This window comes from Pteronotus mesoamericanus, unplaced genomic scaffold (genome assembly GCF_021234165.1).
Source record: "Pteronotus mesoamericanus isolate MK-2021 breed Mesoamerican mustached bat unplaced genomic scaffold, CSHL_Meso_final contig_657, whole genome shotgun sequence".
Taxonomy (NCBI): domain Eukaryota; kingdom Metazoa; phylum Chordata; class Mammalia; order Chiroptera; family Mormoopidae; genus Pteronotus; species Pteronotus mesoamericanus.
In genome coordinates this window covers 8,068,801-8,082,303 of record NW_026555229.1, presented here as the reverse complement: position 1 = coordinate 8,082,303, position 13,503 = coordinate 8,068,801, and the positions used below count along the sequence as shown (strand labels likewise).

At 38.9% G+C, this 13,503-nt stretch overlaps 1 protein-coding gene across 1 annotated transcript in view; it reads right to left on the bottom strand.

Annotated features, from left to right (window-relative positions):
• The window catches only part of SORCS3 (sortilin related VPS10 domain containing receptor 3), a 535,770-nt gene that overhangs the window by 123,287 nt on the left and 398,980 nt on the right, over positions 1-13,503 (bottom strand). The gene's annotated exons all lie outside the window — the stretch shown is intronic.

Here is a 13,503-nt window from a genome sequence, read left to right as displayed (position 1 = left end):
AATTATTGAGAGACACAGTTGGGATATAATTGTAAGATATCTTTGATGAACTTGGCAAGGGTAATTTCGGTGGAGTGGCAGAGGCAAAATTGCTCTGTAATGGGTTAAAGAGAGAAGAAATGAGAAAACGGGCTAATGAATAGAGACAGCTCGCAAGAATCTGGTTGTAAATGAAAGATGGGACATTTATACAGAAGAGCACGGGGTTCCAAGAAAGTTTTGTTTTAATTTAAGGATAGTAGGTGTTTAAGAATACTTAACCAGGACTTCTGGCCAAGATGGAAGCATAGGTAGATACACTTTGCCTCCTCGCACAAACAAAAGAAGGTCAACAACAAATTTAAAAATAAAAAATAACCAGAACTGCCAGAAAATTGAACTGTATGAAAGTCTGAAAACCAAGAAGCTAAAGAAGAAATATACATCCAGACAGGTAGGAGGGGCAGCTGGGGCAGAGAGGATACATGGCAAGGCTGCAGCAGGAGGACCAGGCAGACAAGGTACCAGCTGGCGGACCAGGCATTCCAAATTTGCGAGCCAATAAGCCATGAGGAACAGCTAGGGAGTGAGACAGACTGCACAATCCAGGGTTCTAGTGTGGGAACAGAAAGCTTCAAAACCTCTGGAGATAAAAACCTGAGGGGGTTGCAGCAGCAGAAGAAACTCCCAGCCTCACAGGAGAGTCCTTTGGAGAGATCCATGGGATTCCAGAATGTACACAAACACACCCACCCAGGAATCAGCACCAGAAGGGCCCAATTTGCTTGTTGGTAGCAGAGGAAGTGACTGAAAGCTGGGTGAGAGCTGAGCAAGTGGCATTGTTCCCTCTTGGACCCCTCCCCCACACAAAGTATCACAACTCAGTGCCCTGGGTTGACTCACCCTGGTGAATACAGAAGGTTCTGCCCCTCCCAGCATAACAGCCACGCTGAGACAAAGAAAAATGGCCCAAATGAAAGAACAGATCAAAGCTCCAAAAACAGAACTAAGAAATGAACACACAGCCAATCTTTCAGATGCATAATTCAAAACACTGGTAATCTGGATGCTCACTGAATCGGTTGAGTATGGTTGCAAAATGGGGGAAAAAGTGAAGGCTACGTAAAATGAAATAAAGAAAAATATACAGGGAACCAACAGTAAAAGGAAGGACACTGGGACTCAAATCAATGATTGGGACCAGAAGGAAGAGACACACATTCAACCAGAACAGAATGAAGAAACAAGAATTCAGAAAAATGTGGAGAGGCTTAGGAACCTCTGGGACAACTTTAAACATTCTAACATCCTAATCATAGGGATGCCAGAAGGAGAAGAGGAAAAGCAAGGAATTGAAAACTTATTTGAAAAAATAATGAAGGAGAACTTCCCCAATCTGGCCAAGGAAACAGACTTCCAGGAGATCCAGGAAGCTCAGAGAGTCACAAAGAAACTGGACCCAAGGAAGCACACACCAAGGCCTGTCATAATTAAATTACCCGAGATTAAAGATAAGGAGAGGATCTTAAAAGCAGCAAGAGAAAAGGAGACAATTATGTACAAAAGAGTTCCAATAAGACTATCAGGTGATTTCTCAAAAGAAACCTTGCAGGCAAGAAGGGGCTGGAAAGAATTCAAAGTCATGAAAGACAAGGACATACAGTCAATATTGCTGTACCCAGCAAAGCTATCATTTAGAAGGGAGGGGCAGATACAGTGCTTCCCAGATAAGGTAAAGCTAAAGGAGTTCATCATCACCAAGCCCTTACTATATGAAATGTTAAAGGGATTTATCTAAGAAAAAGATCAAAAACTGTGAACAGTAAAATGATAAAAATGCACAACTATCAACAACTGAACCTAAAAAAAAAACCCAAATACAAACGAGGCAAACAACTAACAGGAAAAGAATTATAGAAATGGAGATAAGAGGGGAAGAGGAGGGGGAAGAATAGAGGAAAAGTACAGGGAATAAGCAGCATAAATAGTAGGTACAAGATAAGCAGGGAGAGATTAAGAATAGTATATAAAGGAGAAGCCAAAGAACTTATACGTACAACCCATGAACATGAACTAAGGTGGGGGGGCGGGGAGGGAATGCTGGGAGAAGGGGCAGTACAGGGTGGAGGGAAATGAAGGGGAGGAAAAAAATGGGACAACTGTAATAGCATAATCAATAAAATATATATTAAAAATTACTTAACAAATAGAAATCCTGAAATAGGGATGAATAAGATAACGATACAGAGAAAATAAGGATAATCAATAAAGCCAGATCCCTGAGAAGTTAGAAAGGATGGGATTGGGTATTTGGAGTGAGAAATTTTATACAGGGATGATGTTGATTCTACTTTTCTTACATACTTCATTCTGTCTATAAAACATTTGAAAATAGCCAAGTGCTGGAAGCAACCTAAGTGCCCATCAGTAAGTGAGTGGATAAAAAGCTGTGGTACATTTACACAGTGGAATACTATGCAGCAGAAAGAAAGAAGATCCTACCCTTCGTGACAGCATGGATGGAACTGGAGAGCATTATGTTAAGTGAAATAAGCCAGGCCGTGAAAGGCAAATACTAAACGATCTCACCTGTAAGTGGAACCTAGTCAACAAAACAAGCAAGCAAGCAAAATATAACCGGACATTGAAATAAAGAACAAACTGATAGTAACCAGAGGGGAGAGGGGAGAAGGATAATGGGTGAAAATAGGGAAGGGCCATCAAGGAACATGTATAAAGGACATATGGACAAAGCCAAAGGGGGTAGGTTCAAGGGAGGGTGGTGGGGATGGGTGCGACGGGAGGAGGTGGTGGAGGGAAAATGGAGACAACTGTACTTGAACAACAATCAAAACAAAGTATTCTTTCAAGCAGAAAAAAATTGATACATAGTAAAGACTCAATATATTTAAGAACCTTTCAAGGCTGCCCAGAGGGAACAGAAGTGGCAGAACCAGGAATCAAAGAGGGAGAGAAAGCCATCCCAGGGCATGTTATTGAACTGGTTATGACTCTGAGAAGCTGGGACTCAATCCCATTGCAGACCCTGTGGAGACTCACAGAGAATGAGGCTCAGTCACAGGAAGGGAAGAGTATTTCCCACTGACTCCTGACTCCTGTTGGTCAAATTGCCCCAAAGGGTCCTGACACTTTCCACTTCAAGGTTTGCATCTGCACCAGCATCACAAAGGGATCTCTCACGAGCATCACACTTGGAGAGAAATCAGCCCCAGAACAAAAAGACTGAGGCTCACTGTGCACCTGAAGCAAGGTGTTATCAGGTCACTTCTGTGCACAGCTGGTTTCTGGTCAAACATGAGCCAGAAGGATGTGAAATGGGACATATGAGATGTTCAGCACAAAGATCAACTAAACATCACTTCACAATTAGACCACTAATTGGCACTTATTCACACAAGTATTTCAAATACTAACAACAACTTTTGCATCAAGCTACAAAAATCATCACATGTAGGGAGACGCATCCCAGCTACATGCTCTTTAAAGAACTTCCATCAGTGCTGGCTTTTGTAAACACTTTTAAGATTCTGAAAGCACTTCCAGAATATTCACCTGAAGATGTCTTTATTGGATTTCTTTTGAAGAATGTCTCTGCAACTTTTCATTTTCCTTTAAACTCCTGTGTTGTAAATGTGTCCCTAATGATGAAATTGCTATTTATTTAACATTCAAAAATCTCTCCCATTAAGACCAAATTAACATCATTTAAAATATTGCCAAATAGATTTTCTTTGAATAATTACACTCTATTAATTTCTGCCCTGGGGGCTTTTTTTTCTTTCAAAAAGATAACAATTTATTAGGGATATGAGAGCCATGCCTTTGAGGCATTCCTACCTCCCACACTGATGTATAAAACAGGATCTTAAATCAAAACCCAGGTGAGCTAGGGAAAAACATGCTACAAAAAAGGTTCCCAAGAGTCTTGAAAGATAATTAAACCCCAGAATATCTACAGTTACATATGTATCATGAGCAGTTGGGTTCTTTGATAACAAGCACTATGAAAGGTATATGGGGAGATTTTATCATGCACATATGTGAATATATAGTTGAATCTATGAATAATTAAAAATGAATTTGAGAAAAAGGTTGAGTAATCTTCTATGTAACAGGTTTATAAAAAACCTTAAAAGAGAATGTGCATACAAAAAAATAGTGAGGCTGTTTTACATGTGCATTACTCTCTTGATTCTTGAATTTTATAGGGCTGTATAGTTTTCAAAGCATTTCAAAGCCATTATTATCTCCTTTGGTCCTCACGACAACCTTCTAATTTAGGTAGGGCAAGTAGCACGAGTCCATTGTGCAGAAATGAGGAAATTAGGGCTCTGAGAATCCAAGTGACTTGCCCAGTGCTCCTTGGCTGGCATGTGGCAGATCCCTGATTACAACCCGGTTCTCTAAATTCAGGAGTTTTTGCTCACAACAGACCATGAGCTACTTGAATTCTAAACTGTTTGTGAGCAGGTATAATGTCTTCCACCTCTGCTATGCTCCATGGCACCTGGCATATTCTAGGGGCTCACCAAATACCAATTAATTGGTTACTAATACTTGTTAATTGCCAATATTCCTAGAACATCTCCTAACCCTTTACCACAGTGTTATTTTTCTATGTTTATACCCAAAGCTCTTAAAAACTAAGGGCAATGTATATCCAAAGTACTGACTGGCTTCTCTGTTGTACTGGAATTATCCTAGAAGCACTCATGCATGCCATTACTCCACCCTCAGAACGCCTTGTTATAGAAGCAGCCTCTCTTTTGACCAAATCCACACTAGAAAACTAGGAGTTGAAAGTGACATTAGGTAGTAGATGGATCTACACAGGGTTACTGGTCTAGATGTGGATGTAGAGAAGGATCTGGCAGGGCTACATGGCCTGGCCTCTTTCAAATGTTCTGCTTGCTCTATACCTCTAGAGTACTTTATTTGTTCTTTATTATCAATCTGTTTTTCCTCTTGCATTTCAGATACCTGAAGATACATCAGCATCACACATTTTGAAATACAATTGCATATACAATGAAATGTTATTCAATAAGTAAATGAATTCTTATCATATTGAAGGCCACCTCCTGTTCCAGGTAGCGAGGGCAGAGCCAGACTTCCTGTACTCAGTAAAGACACACAAATCTCTTGCTATGGCCTTACTAAGATTGTGTTCTTGTGTCTTCATCACACTTTCTAATGGGCAGGGTATGAACCATATCACTGGAGGGATTTTAACACTACCACTGCTGAACTACCTAGTCTCTGAAATAGTCACTAGGAAAGCTACTCCACAGGGAAAAAGACAGGATTTCCAACCAGTTTGACTCAGAGCACAGAAACAAACTTATCTCTCTCCCCCTGACCCTACAGAGGAAAGCCGATTTCTCTTTGATCCATGCAGAACGGAGACATTTCAGGCAGACTCTTTCCCATTAAAACAAGGGCACTTCTGGAAAGGATTAGCTCCTTTTGATTCCACGAGGAAATCCCAGGCCCTGGGCCCCCTGCACAGAAAAAGCATTGACAGATGAACAAATGTCACAGCTTGCTGTACACTTTGGGCTCAGTGTCCCCCACAGCAGGAGATCAAACAGTAGGCACCCTGAATAAAACCATTAGGATGACTACCTTTATTTCTTTGTCAATAGAAAAATAAAAGGTGAGGCAGAGCCCTTGGGGCCTCTCCAAATTACAGCAGCTGTACGAATAGTATATGGACATTTCTACCACATTATGTCTAGAAAGAGAAAATTATGGCTGTGCATGGGGAGGGTGATTTATTTTTAATGCAGATGACTATCATGGGAAGTTCATTATGAAGAGGTTACCCAAGGTTTTGGTTATTTAAACTGCACTTTCAAATGCATATATATTTGTATGTAGTGATTCATTCATGAATAAGTAATTATGCCTGAAATACATATAATCACATTCATTAATATGCAGGGAAAGGATATGGATGTCACCTGAATGCCCAGTGGTTGAGTTGTCCATGCTCCCAAGAGAAACGAACTTTGACTCACCGAGCCGGAAGTGATACAAAGTGTCATTGATTTGCACACATTCTTTAGCAGCAGATTCATTTTGTCAAATGAAAAAGTATTAAGAACCCTGACATGCAGAGCAAACAAAAGCACAGTTGCTCTATTTAAGGAGGGGCCAAAAGTCCAGGAAGCACACACTATGAACCATCCTCCTCCATATTTTGGTTGCTTCTGAGGCAAGTTCCCTAAGATTTAATGTTGTTCCTCAACAAATTAAAAATAGAGTTACCATATGACACAGCACCCCCTCTTCTGGGTATCTACCTGAAAGCTTTGAAAACGTTTATTTGAAAAGGTATATGCACCCCTATGTTCATTGTAGCATTATTCACAGTGGCCAAGACATGGAAACAACCAAAGTGTTCTTTGATAGATGACTGGAGAAACAAGATGTGGTACGTACACACAATGGAATACCATTCAGGCATAGGAAGAGATGGAATACTGCCATCTGTGACAATGTGGATGGATCTTGAGAATATCATGCTAAGCGAAATAAATTAGAGAGAAAAAGTCAAGAACCCTACGATTTCACTCATATGTGGAACATAAAACTAAAAGCAACAAATGAATAAACAAAATAAGCAAACACACACTCATAAACACAGGCAAGAGTATGGTGGTTACCAGAGGGAAGCGGGGTTAGTAGGAGTAGTGAAGGGTGAAGGGGGGTCAAATATGTGTCGACAGATGAAGATTTGACTTTGGATGGTAAACACTTAATACAATATACAGGTGATGTACTGTAGAATTATATACTTGAAAACTATATCATTTTATTAACCAATGGCACCCCAATCAATTCAACTTAAAAAAATAAAAAATGGCTAAGGCTCATTTGGCATACAGGGTAGGAAGGACTGAGGTGATAAACTGGTCTCATTTTCTGTGAGTTTTTTCCCCTCAAAGCTGTGTCTCTGGTAGCACTAAAACAAAATCTATCAATACTTTTAAAAAATTGGAAAATTTAAATGGGTAAATCCCTTAACATTATGAAAAGCCAAACCCACCAAAGTCCCTTATACCCATCACATTGTTATTTAGCTGCTCAAATTGCAGGCAAAGATGAAAATAATGTGCCTCTCCAAGGCTTCCATGTAAAAGCCAATCTATGGAGGGTCAGTGGGCATCTTTCAGTGGAAAGTACAATCCGCAGTGTCAGCTCTTCCTCCAGGATACTTTCTGGAGACCTCCCCCAGGAAGGCTGGGCTGATTGGACCCAAGCCTTTAGCACTACAACTTCTTTTCCCAAGATCACTCTTTAGAACATTTCTTGCACGGTCATGGATATGACCTACCCTGATGCCCTGACACCATGCTCAGATACAAATCTTTGGTTTAAACCCTAGAGGAGGAACTACTGTTGGTGTGAGGGTCTTCTGCTCTGACAAAAACCTAAGGAGACAGTTTTATTTCAATGAACAGGATGAGGAATTCTAGTCCTTTTTCTGCTTCAGAGGTAGATAGTAATCATGCAGTAAATCTTACCTTCTCCATAAAGCCTTTCCTGAGCCTCAATATCAACTTTCAAAACTCATGCCCACCAAAAAAGACTAAACACCCACACTGATTTTAGAATTTAGTTGAGATAGCTCCAATAATTTTTAAAAAGCAACAAACAAAAAATATATTAAAAGAAAGCAGCCAAATAATAAAAAATAGCCATTGGTAGAGGAGAAAGGAAAAATAATACCTTAATGGTTAATACAAGAAAGCTGCTAAAATTGACACAAAAATTAGTTCTGAGCTTTTAGCAACTACAGAAAGGGAATCCCAATATTATCTAGATCTAATTATAGGATGTAGAAAAGGTTCACCTCTCCAGGACAATTTTCTAATTTATTTTCCTGCCACTTCATTCCCTCCCACAGCTACAATTGTCCTTGGACAGAGAGGTCCCGATGGTACATTACATTTTCTTGCTTCCCTAACATCATCTGTGCCTTTCCCTCCACCTAAAATGCCCTTTCTCCTTTACCCATCAAATGTACTCACAGTCTCCGTTCCAGGAAGCTTGTGCTGACCCTCCTCCCGGGGCAGGGGAAGGGCTCTTCCTCATGGCTGCAAGAGCAACATGTGCTTCCCACTAATACAGCTCTTATCACACTGCATTATAATTGTTTAGCTGTCTGTATTCTCCACTAGGCTGAATGCATATTAATATATTTAAATGAATGAATATAGAAAAGACACTAAATAACATAATGGATAATTCCTGGACGGCCGTTTTATAAAAATGCAGGGACGTTTTACATACGGTCATTACTTATGCAGTGAGCAGTTGTCAATTACTCTAAGCCATCCTACATTGTTATTTGGAGAAACAGATTCCCTTGCCTTAAAAAGATAACTAACTACACTCCCTGAGAATAAAGATAGTATCTTATCTTCTCAGTTCAGTTCAGTTCAACACTCATTTATTGAGTACCAATCATTATGCTAAGTGCAGAAGAAACGATGATGAATAAGACACAGTCCTGTTCCTTTCAAAGTTTGCAGACCTGGCTAGGGAGATACAACGCTCATGGATAAGTAGCACAGGAGCTTGGTCCAATCCCAACTAAGATTTCCTAGGGGAGGCATTGCCTAAACTAAATCTTAAAAAATGAGTCTGTCTGGTAAAAGGACATTCCAAATAGGGAAAAAAGAAAAAAAAAAAAACAACAACAACAAGAAAGGTCCATCAGGCAAAAAAGGATATGGTATCTACATGGAAATTTTAAAAATTTATTTTTATTGAATGGTAAAGTATAATAAGGAAAGTACATGGGGCACTGTGGTGGGCAAGGAATTCACATGAGGCAGATGGAGTGGGTAGGATCCAGATCATAGAGGAGCTTGTAGGCAATGTTAAGGAAATTAGATTCTAACCTATAGGTGATGAGCAGCCACTGAAGTCAGGAACATTGATTTTCATTTAAAATAAATTACTCTGGAAGTAGTGTTGTTAAAATGGATTGGGGTTGGGGAGTGCTATCTGGGAGCAGGGAAGTCAGTGAGCAACATTTCAGAAAATGCATGATAAGGGTTTATAAATGGTTTTAAATAGCCAAGTAATAATGGTGCTTTCCCCCTGTTTTACAATAAATCACCCTGGAGCAACTAGAAAAACAAGGAAGAAAAATGCAAACTCTATACTTAATGAAAATATAACACTGAAACATAATACATGTGGAAAGGAAGCCAAATGCAGTGAAGGACAAACAGGGTGTAAACAGGCACCAGGGCAAAAATGCCTGCAGCTACAAATGTTAGATAAAGATAGAAAAATAGAGTTCTCCAAAGACGCTATTTCCCAAGGAGCAAAACTAACAACCTAGCACCTATTTGGAACCAAGGGAATGCAGCCTAGGAATCAGCTGCGGGAGCGTCCCTGGGACTGACGGGTGACGAGGAGGAGCTGGGGTGGTACGGCTGACAGAGAACGCCCGGGTGCTTCCACCGTGTGCGAAGGTCCTACTCAAAGGCAGGCTCGAGCTACTCAGAGCCAAGGAACCACTGGGAACCGAGGAGGAATCCCGTTCAGCTGAAACAGAGCTCTGATCTGTTACCAAGAACCTCCTCAAACAGTTCATCGAGGGAGAGCCCATGACATTAAGAAATGCAATGGTTAATAGAACAGAGAGGTAAAAGAAAACGGTGCAAGAAATATAAAACAATACAGCAAAATAAAGGAAGAAAATGGACAGAAGAAACAAATAGAAGATATAGGACAAAAAAAAAAAAAAAATGCTTCCACAGAGCAAATGAAAATTGTGACCATACAGTTAGTTATGACTAAAAATAATCCATGTGATGAGATCATCGCCACAAGAGGTCAAAACAGAAATATGAAAATTTGGGAGAGATATGTTGAGACAAGAAAACATGATAAACTATAAGCTGGCAAGACTCAGGAAAGAAGTCAAACAATAGCAGCAAAAAGGCAAAGAGGAGCCTGGACGCTGCCACTCATGAAAGGATAATGTGGGTAAGACTGGTTTTTTTCAATCCCATTTTGCTCAGGGAGTTAAAACAGATTAGAAGAAAAAAAAATGATGGCTGTCCTGTCTGCTGGACACATCCTAAGTGTCTTCAAGGAAGAGAATCAAAACAGTGAAACTGAACTAAAGTATATATTTCAAAATATAAATCACAGAAATTTTTGAGAACTTAAAAAGGAAGATATGGAAGCAACTCAGGTGCCCATCAATAGACAAGTGGATAAAAAAACTGTGGTACATAAATACAATGGAATATCAGTTGGTAATAAAAAAGAATGACTCTTACCATTTGCAGCAGCAAGGACAGACTTAGAGGGTATTACACTAAATGAAGTAAGTCATCCAGAGAAACGCAAATACCATATGATTTCACTTATATGTAGAATCTAAAGAATAAAATATATGACCAAACAAAATAGAAACAGACTCAGGTGTAGAAAGCAGCCTGATAGTTCAGAGGGAGAGTGGTTGTGGGGCTGGGTGCAAAAAGTGAAGGGATTAAGTGCTAATTGGTAGTTACAAGTAGAGAATATAGCCAATCATATTGTAATAACTATGTATGATACCAGGTGGGTACTGGAAGTATGGGGGGAGGGTCATTTTGTAAAATATATGTTTATCTACCCACTCTGCTGTACAACTAAAATTAATAGAAAATAATATTGAATGTAAACTGTAATTGAAAAATAAAATTAAAAGGAAATGAGGAGTGATTGAACCAACTGAATAAGACATATTCCAGGGGGAAGAATCGATGTAGTATCACCAACACAGAACACGCACTGATAAAGTACATAAAATAACTGGTGGTCACCATTGAACACATTTACCTGTAAAACCAAAATAAAAATAAATACAGGAATGACAGTTCAGAGCAAAGTGTAAATGCTCTAAATAATTTAATTAAAAACTGGTGTAGGATAGAAAGGAAAGAGCGGGAGGTCATAAACATATGCTATTTTTTTCCTAACTTTGTTCAGAGCCTCATAAAATATTTAAGTCTAACAAAATTATATTTTAAGGTAGAAAAGCAAATACTAGAAGATAATAAATAATCAAGCAAAATTTAGTGGTGGAAGAATTAAAGCAAGAAGGGAAGAATTAGAAATTCATGGAAATATGCTAATTTTATAATTGCTCACAAGAGGAAATCAATAGGTATTATCCAAATAGATTTATCATGTTATATAAAGTTATATTCATAAAGCTAAGTAGATAGAACAAATACTCAGATTATTAAAGAATTCTACAGGTGGGAAAGAAGGAAAACAGACCACATGATGAGTTTTTTAAGCAACTATAACTAAAAACTAAGCCTACACAGTCAGAATTAAGGCATATCCCTCATATCAATCAATGCAAATGGCTAAACTTACCTAAGAGAAGGAAAGGACTCTAATATACTGATGACCAACCGACTTAACATTTATATTGGCAGTTTGCATAGTTGTTTATCTGCCACCTGCTGACATGATTTGTTTCAACCTTAAGCAATTGATAGTTGCAAATAATAGCATTCAATCTGTATTTATTTTATGGTTAATAAAATTCTGTGTTTTCTCAAGCGTATTGGCCTTTTGCATTATTTGGTGATGCATTACTATTTCATTGTTTTTCATCTGTTTCATGATTTTTAAAAATCCTTAAAACAGCTTCAAGGCCCTGTGGGATCTACCACCTTATGACTTTCCATTGTTATCTCTAAACTCTCCTTCTAGATCTCATTTCCTACTTCCTTCTCCTCTCTCTGACCTCCAACTAGGAGATGTCCTGCAGCCCATGTTTGGATTGTCTCTTCTCTCTAAATACTTGCTCCCTTGGTGACTTCAATGTTGTGGTTCAAAAATGTCCACAATATGCTGACACCCTTCCAATTTTAATCCCCAGCACCGACGTCCCACCACTCCTGCTTCTAAATCCAGTCTCAAGTTTCTACCTGCTTACCCCACATTTCCACGAGGGGCTCAAAGGGGTTGAGAGCCCAACACACCCTCTGACTGCTGTCACCCTATCCTCGGTTTACCACATAGTGAGGCCTTCCCAGGTCATCCCCCAAAAAACTGCAATACCAACAGACCCTACATTCACAGTCCCTCAGCTATTTTTACCCATAGCATTGTTACTACCTGATATATTTTATAGTTAGATATATAGATGACCATACAGGATAGACAGAAAGATAGAAAGCAACACATATAACATAGTTTTGGTGCCTTATCGATATAATTAACAATTGCAATCCTCCCAGTGGTCCATGAAGTGGGAACTGCAATTATCCTCTTTTTATAGAGGAGTCAAATGAGGCACGGCTCAAGGTCATACTGCTAACTGTGGCAAGCCAAGCTGCCACACTTAGGATAAATGTTGGTCATCAATCTCCAAACTACACCATCCCTCAGAGCCTTTCAGATAGATAGACAATCATATATGTATTTTTTCCTGTTTTCCACTGGAATCTATATGCCACTAAAACAGGATCTTTATTGTGCTTATTATTTTAACCCCAGCACCTAGAACAAGGGGTCGGGAACATAGTAGGCAATCAATAAAACTATATTGGATAATGGGAACCAATATCTCAAAGAAAATAAAATATGATGCTGATTAAAGAAGAATCTTGTATTGGCTTCCAGCATAATGAAAAAAAAATCTTTCAAAGTAGAAAAAAAATCTGGATATCTGCCTGCAGAGTTATAGAAAACTTTAAGCAATACAAGGAAAAATGAAACTGAAAAGCCTGAACATTTTAAATTCTAAGTGATGTTTCCCAGAAACAATTCTGCAATGTTCATCATTTTATGTAGTATTGGCATTAAGAAAAGTACAATTGGATTAGTAAATTTATAAATCATGCCTGTGTTTGTACCTTAAACAAAAATTAGAGGGAAAGCAATAATAAAGCCTTAAACCAGGACCATAACAATGGGGATAGAATAAAAGAAAGTACTTAAGAAATAACTAAGAGCAATATTAGCAGAGGCTGTGGATTCATTTAATTTGGTGACATACAGTGACTTTCAGGTATCTACCTTGAGTAACCTGGTCAAAGGTAATACCACCAATGTGTCAGGTTCAAGGGGGTCATGTTGACTTTATTTTACCTGTGGTTGAAATGACTATTAGATATATAGGTCTGCAGTACATGATAAAGGTCACAGCTCATTGACTTGAGAGTCATAAGAACAGGGAGATAGTACCCAAAACCATGAGAACTCCCAGACTATAAGTACTGGGTGCAAAAAGAAACTGACCAAGGGAAGAAAGCTTAGGGACCCCAAGAGTAGTGCCTCAGACTGTCTACTTTGCATTGTATGCATTGTATGTGTTCAAAAAACACTTTTGAATAAGGGAATGATAGTGCCAATGACCTACCAATATTTAGGAAAAATTACCCAAGATTCTGCCTTTTAATCAAGATAAGAAACAGTGACGTGTAAGCCATAAAGACCTCTCCTTTACTACCCTTTTCAAGCTGATTT